The sequence below is a fragment of the Myxocyprinus asiaticus genome, chromosome 49 (genome assembly GCF_019703515.2).
Source record: "Myxocyprinus asiaticus isolate MX2 ecotype Aquarium Trade chromosome 49, UBuf_Myxa_2, whole genome shotgun sequence".
NCBI lineage: Eukaryota > Metazoa > Chordata > Actinopteri > Cypriniformes > Catostomidae > Myxocyprinus > Myxocyprinus asiaticus.
In genome coordinates, this window is record NC_059392.1 from 18,932,193 (window position 1) to 18,939,870 (window position 7,678).

Below are 7,678 nucleotides of genomic sequence, written 5' to 3' on the forward strand. Positions count from 1 at the left end.
TTTAGTGCTTTTTGCATTGTTATAGCAACATCAGGAGTTTTCTAAGTGTAAATTAGGCTGCTTGAGCATTCAGTGTCGGATCAAGTTTTGAAAAGTAGTGCTGCGTTCCATTCAACTCAGAAAGTCGGATTTGACAAATTCCAACTAGGAAAATTGCAACGGAATGCATCTTGAAGTCAGAATTACAACTTCTAGGCTCGTGCAGAAATTCTCAACTCCGATTTCACCGAGATGCAGGGGCATGATGTCACACAAACATGACACTCAGAGAGATATACAAAGTAAGTGATAAACATTCACTTTATTAAATAATATCGATAAATCAGATCGTTTCCACATTACATGATATTAAAGCTTGTTTAACAAACACCTGCAGAAACAGGTGTATAAAACATTATAATCTCTTTTGATAATCGTACACCTGAAGCACAAATGCTAGTGCTGCAGCACTGTTTATCAGTTGGGTTGCTAGGAGACATCTCTAATGAGAGTCAAACCCCTGCTAAGCTAACGGGAGCGTTGCAGTTCCGAATATCGGGGAATGGAATGCATTTATGGTCAGAGATATCAAGTATGAATATCCCTCATCCAACTTGAATGGAACGCAGCATAACCGTGTACCCTGACGAAATGAAATTTATTGCAAGCAAAATTTAAATCGCAAATATTATTAGATAGATTTTTCCAGGTATTATAGACCTCCTTGGTAGATTCATATGAAAAATTATGATTTTTGAATGTCTGTTCGGGAGACGTTCATTTCTCAAAACAGTCATGCTGCAGTTAAAATTAGGCTTGCTTGAGCATTAAGTCTCCTTTCAAGTTCTGGCTTTCGTGCATGGACGTGTTTTTAAAATGTCAATTGGTATTACTAGTTAGCTGCGACATAATGTGAGATGACCAAAGGCATAGGGTGTCTTATTCGTTGGGAAACTATGTTTTCTTAATGGCACGAATCACACTGAAGGCCCAGACTTTAAATGAACGGCCCGCCACTGAGTTATTATTGTAATTATTAATATTTGCATGTATTTTGTAATGTATTTACATTTAGTCATTTAGCAGACGCTTTGATCCAAAGCGACTTACAATTGAGAAACATAACAAACAACAATTATGGACATTATAAATACAATTCTGCAGATATTCCTTTCAAATTTCTTTGATTTTTATAAGACAATCCGGTTACACTTTATTTTAATGTGTCCTTGTTACAGTGTAATTACACAAGTAATTACTGATTATTACTAATTAACAACATGTACTTAATATAGGGTTAGGGTAAGGGTTTGGTTTAGGGTTAGTTGCTTGTAATTACGCATAATTGACTGTTATTACTATAGTAAATACATGTAATATGTGTAACAAGGACACATTAAAATAAAGTGTTACTGACAATCCATACTTTACATTAGTACATTGTAATTGTACAGTATATGTAAGAATTGAGTAATAAATATTGCACAACATGTACTTCAGATAAAAACAATAATTTTCTATAATTTAGGGGCACTTAGTACTGTAAATAAATGTTTATAGTGTTATTACAATTGTAATTATAAATCGACTATAAAATATGTAACATGGGCATTATAGTGTAACATTTCTAATAATAGTAAACAAAAGTTCAGCAAATATCTCTCATGTGACCAAAACAAAAACGAACACACAACATCCCAGCACTTCACATTTGGAGTGTGGCGCTCTCAGATTCCGATCCAACATTTTCTGAATAAAGGTATTGTTGTTCAATTAACTGCTTATATGATTTTCTCTATAATCCTATTTCTCTGCATCCTTGGTTGATCAGGGACAGTGTGCAGTGCTGGACGGGCTGTATTCCTGTGGCGCTCTCTGATATGCAGCATTTGGCTGTGACAGTGAAGCTCAGATCTGGTCTTAACACTGTATTGTGTTCATTCGAAGCAGATCTGCTCTATTATGTCAACAGCAGTGGCTTCCCAGCATTCCCAGCAGGAAACTGAACACCGGCTAAACAGGGTAACAGTCCACAAGTTCACAGATACACAAGTTTCTGTTTTATTCACATTTTGACACTATTCAAAAAGGTAGGCAAACAACAATACTTTATGTAAATGGATGCAAGTAATGAGCAAAAATCAAGCATTATAATGCATTATATATATATATATATATATATATATATATATATATATATATATATATATATATATATATATAATTATTGCATTAAGACTCAATGCAAATAAACAGCTATTTTACACAGTATTTACTCAAAATTCATGAAAACGATTGAAAACAGAAAAAGTTTTTTATCCATTTACAAGTGTGTCTGAAGACTTTGGAAAGGAGGAAATCACTTTTGTTAATCAGTCAAGCCGGAACGAATATCGGGCGATAATCAGCATATTAATTGGTCTGGTCTATATATCAGTATATCACCACTATATCACTCGAGTTTCATTTCACTCAGTAATTTAACATTAATAATATTAAAGTCCTTGCTTTAACAGCTATCTGCCAGAAACCATCAAGCCGACACGATTATCGGCCAATGTCAATATCCTCAAATTTCTAGAACCCCCCACTCCACACCACCCATTAATTCACTTTGATAATATATCATCTATCACTACTAGAGTTTAATTTTATTCAGTAATTTAATGTTAATAAAATTAAAGTCCTTGCTTTAACAGTCCCAATCTGTGTAACAGCAATGGGATGTCAAGGAGATGTTTGAACAGGTGCATATGTTTTTATGCCCATCCACAGAGCCTAAAGGAAACACAGATATTAACATAATGTTTGTTAAATGTTTGTTCGCTTTCCAACAAGCGTGACGTGAAGCTGAACAGCTATAAGAAGTCTCAGTTTAACAAGGCTCAACAGAAAAGACATGGTAAGATGTGTACAAAAGTGTTTGAAAAATAAAGCCGGTTTTTGGCAGTTTAGGCCAGAACTGAAGCAGGAAGACATGGATGAGCACGGAGTATTAAACATCCCTGGCCAGACTGCTATTGTCCAAGTGGCACCGCCAACAGGAAGTGATGTGTGATTACAAAAAAAAGACACTGTTAATGAAAATAGTGTCCATCATATTGATAAAGGTATCAGCTGAATTCTGATCAGGGCCTGTGTGAGGCTCAAATATCAAGACATTTCAGTAAAAAAATATTTCCATTAAAAACATCTTTGAGTTTGTTTGTTTGTTTGTTGTTGTTGTTTGTAGGATATCTTCCATGTAGAGACACTAAAAAATAAAAAAAAATAAAAAAATACTCCTATCAACTAAAGTAAAACATAAATGGAAAAACAATATTTTTCTCTTGTAAAACAAATAAACATTATATTTAAGAAAGTGTTTGATTTCTAGCTTTAGAAGAATTAATATGTTTGATCTGAAGTTGCAATAAACTCTGTTATGTCAAAACAACAGTTCTGAAGTTGCCTTAAAACATAAACGTATTTCCTGTGATCAAAGTGACTGAATTACACAATTAAGCTAATCAGAAACTTTAAAGAGATTAAGAAGAATAAAATAACAAACAAAAATAAAGAGAAAGGAGCTTATTTTAAATTAAAGCAAGCTGAACACTACATATTATGATTATATGCAAAAAATTAATGAAAGAAAATGCAACATAAAACCTGGCCATTATTTTCTAATTTACTTTAAAATTGCTAACCATTTGACCATTCTAATCATGAATCAGATTAAAATTTCAAAATGTAATCAGTTTATCAAGATTCTAGTATTGCGATATTTGTGACATATTCATTATTTCGGGCATTATTTATATATAGACCAACACAATATTTTTAAAAACACACTCAGATATTGAATTTCATGTAGTGTGTGTCTCGGACAACACCAGCCGCTTGGAGCCTGATTTTATTCCACTTGTGAACTAACGGCCACATGTGCTCTTATCCTGACTTAATGTCTACCTTTAAAACCAGGCATCCAAACAGAGCGCGATGATGCTTTATAGACCGCACCGGTCGCGAAAACATAAAAGACGGTGCATTTACTGTCCGCCAGGCTTAGTATCACTGTACTACATTAACATCTCTTCCCTTTTCAAAGATGTTGCTTCCTTGTACGGCCGACAACTTGCTCTTTTGTTACCTTCACTCACTTAGAGTGCATGTAATGGCTGAAATGGATAATGAAGAGGCGGGGAAGACGAAAACATACATGCACAAAGGGAGATCTCAGAAAAGGAACCCCGCCATGCGCTAATCTGCCGCTCGGAGCCGTAGGACAGGAGGCAGCATCTTTGGGGTGTACCCAAGCAGCACTAAACTCCAGTGTCCGTGGGCAATCAGGGCCATTTTTTACAGCCACTGGGGTCTAGCATCCCTGCCTTTACACTACAGTGAAAACCCTTTGTACTAATTGCTAGATTGTACCAGATTTTCTAGTTCAGTTCAAACCTATTATTGACTGACAATGATGGGTCTGGGGGAGAACGTCAGATGAATGGCGGAGGAGCACAGATCAGATGCAAGGACGAGCAGGTAGCATATAGAGAGTGATGGGGCAGTATTGGGGTAGGTAAGGGGATGGTCAGCACTCTCATGTTTGCCTTGACTGCAAACCCCATGGTGTCCTGAAGTCCCTGAAACATGTAATTCTTTCATGCATGGCTCAAAACCAACATGTATTGGTACAAAAAAGGTACAACATTTCAGATATTCTACACTTCACACAACAACAGTGTTCCTGTACCTCAACTGGTACAGAATGGTGCTAGCACCACCAGGGTCATGGGTTTCATGCCCAGGGAATACATATACTAATTAAATGTATACCTTGAAGTCACACTGGATAAAAGGGTAGCTGATCTGAAATACCTGTGTGATGTTGGCATGTCCTGTAATGTGACACAATACTCTATCTAAAATTATATTAAACAGTATTTAGCTGATTCTTCATTATGCATGCAGCTTGGTCTCAATTGAAAGACTACATAGGATATTTGTAGTTTTAAAAATACATTTGTCACACAGCAGGACCATTTAAAATGAGCTAGTGAAGGAATAAAGTTGATTGAGAAATGAACAGTCACAAAATCTTGAAAAAGTCCATGGACATGTTGTGCATCAAATACCTATAAGTATAAATATAACTAACAAATGCACCACATGCAATTCTCCAAAACCAAACTCCAACAAGCATAGATCTTCTTAACTCCATTGCCAAATCACACCACATTTGAAGGAAAACTATGTATTTCACCTAATCAAGGAAACCCAGCAAGAAATGGCAATCGAAATGAGTTGTCACAAAGGTCAGTGTAAAAAAGTGCAGCATCAATAGCATAACTCAAGTTAACTCTTCCCTAAAACCAGCACAGCCCACCCCAATTAGACATATCTCTCTTGAGTTGCATCCTTTAATCCTTAGGGCACATCGATGAGCAAAAAAAATCCACACAAGCACGCCCAAATACACACACAGCATTCCTTTTAATTAACACATGTCTTTTCAACAGGAGATGTAATGTTAGTCTGTGGCGGAGGGCATGCAAGGCACCTACAAATCAAGGAGATGAAAAGGTACCAGCATGGATCTGTGTATTTACAGGTGTTCACACCTCGCACACCACTGCGAATTCACAGACAGAATGCTCATGAGAGCCATTAGCAAGGTTTGCCCGTCCATAATGCTGCCTAGACTTGCTGCATCTCAGGTGGCAAAGTTATATGCAATCTGCCTCCGAATCAAAACAACCAGCATGCTCCTTTTGCCAGCTTTTCACATGCCACCCCACATTCACAGGCTGACACATATACACGCTTGCGTACACACCTGAGTGCAAAGTTTCTTGACTAGGCCAAACATATGCCATAAGATAAAAAGAAGGACTGACACCAATTTCTGAGGTTGCAGCACAGTTAGCTTACCTTATCTCTTAGTTATTGCCTGCCTGCCTTTCTGGAAAGGCCCTAGACCCTTAGATATCCAACATTTCCTCTTTGCAGGGTCTATAGGGCACCTGCTTACGGAGGAGAGTGGAGCGGAGTCGAGCCGAGACCCAGCATGTCTTCTCTCTGACTGTGTCTGTCTCTGTGTAAGGGGAGCTAGGAATGTACTGGCTATAGACTTTTGTCCAAGCTGTAGGTCTTTTTTTAGTGAAGCAAGATTAGTTCATACAAAACTCAACAATACAGCACTGAAACCCATTGTTGATATTCAACATTTTTCACATAGCGGAACAGAATAGACAATACGGTAGCTAGGAAACCACGGGCTGGATCACAAGCTGATGATATCTTGCGCTTTTCCAAGGCCTGTAATCCTTTTCATTCAGCCGCGGACGATGCTAGACGTAAACCAAAATCAATGTTGGTGGACGTGGATGAGACGTGTGTTATGAGGGGGTGGAGGGTGGGTTGTGGGGGGCAGGATGTTTTCACATCATCGCAGACTACACAATAAACCTTACTTATTCCACACAGTCTTCTCCGAAGGGAGGAATTCAAAAAGACACCAGAAATCCACAGCTCCACAACTGACTCCTTAATAGATTCAGAGGCTTCCTCGCAATCCCTTTAGACAATCAAAGAGTAAAATACACAACTAAATAATCTATACCTCAGCATGACGTAGCAATCCACAATTGTTCTGATATCCCCAAGAGACTCTACAAAGTTACTAACAGACAAACAACCACAGGAGGCTGACAAGAAATGAATTTACAAATAACATCTCAAGAAGGAAAATTTTGTGCTAATAAGGTGGCAAGACATTTACCACAAATATAGTCAACTAAAAATGCAGTTCTCCTCTTACATGATTAAAAAGATTCCATTTGCTTCTAGGTTTTAACAATTTTATCAAGGACTCTAGCAGAGTTAAAGTTTTACCAGGTCTGCACCTGCGATCCTGATCCACTCTCTAAATCCATCCAGCAACCGTGTTTTCCCTCACACTCCGAGTCCTCTAGGTAGCCAAAGAGGGGGAATTGTTCAAGCCCTTCCTTTTCATCACTTTGGCAATTGACCAATTGACAACTGATTGATGGTTATCCTTTCATACCTACAAAGGCAGAAATTACCATCACTAAAGCGACATACTGTAAAAGCCTCAAGAGTAAATTACATGTTGCTAAAATTCCCCTTTACTCAGCCCTATACAACGGCAAGCAAACAAAAAAAGTTTCCTTTTTGCCACTTCTGTGGCACTGTAGATTTGGCCTTCCCTGCCAAGAGCAGAAAGAACTTGACAGCTTCTTTAAATGGTGCGGCACAAAGGCTCTTGAATGAGGGATGGTGCCCAGGCAGGACTGCCATTCTCCAACACCACCACCATTATTTGCATTGAAAACAGAGAGGCTTGAGGAGAACAGATAAGACATATCTGAATATGAGTCGGGACACTCCAGCTAACCTTGGAAGGGGGTTCTTCCATCCAGAGCTTCTTGACGGATTGTAATTCATTCCAAATAAACAATCAGTGTAGAAGCAATAGGGAGTATTGGTTATTGGTGTACCTGTGTAAAAAAAACAGTTGATCGGCATTCAATACGAGATGCTAATTGGACGACAGTTCTCTTTGAGAATAGATTCCACTTCAAGGATTTGAGGTTCATGTAAACACACAAAGACCATCCGAATGAATCTTCACACTAACAAAATTACCAATCACACAAAAAACTCAGTTGAGGCCTTCCCCAAATGTGGCAAGTGT

The 7,678-nt window shown here is 37.9% G+C and overlaps 1 protein-coding gene across 1 annotated transcript in view; it reads right to left on the reverse strand.

Annotated features, from left to right (window-relative positions):
* Nucleotides 1–6,042, reverse strand: part of LOC127438150 (transcription factor Sox-2-like) — a 77,352-nt gene extending 71,310 nt beyond the window's left edge. The window contains exon 1 of the transcript XR_007896655.1: nucleotides 5,893–6,042. The gene's annotated coding sequence lies outside the window, so the exon portion shown is untranslated. The remainder of the gene's footprint in view (nucleotides 1–5,892) is intronic.
* Nucleotides 6,043–7,678: the final 1,636 nt, after the last annotated feature.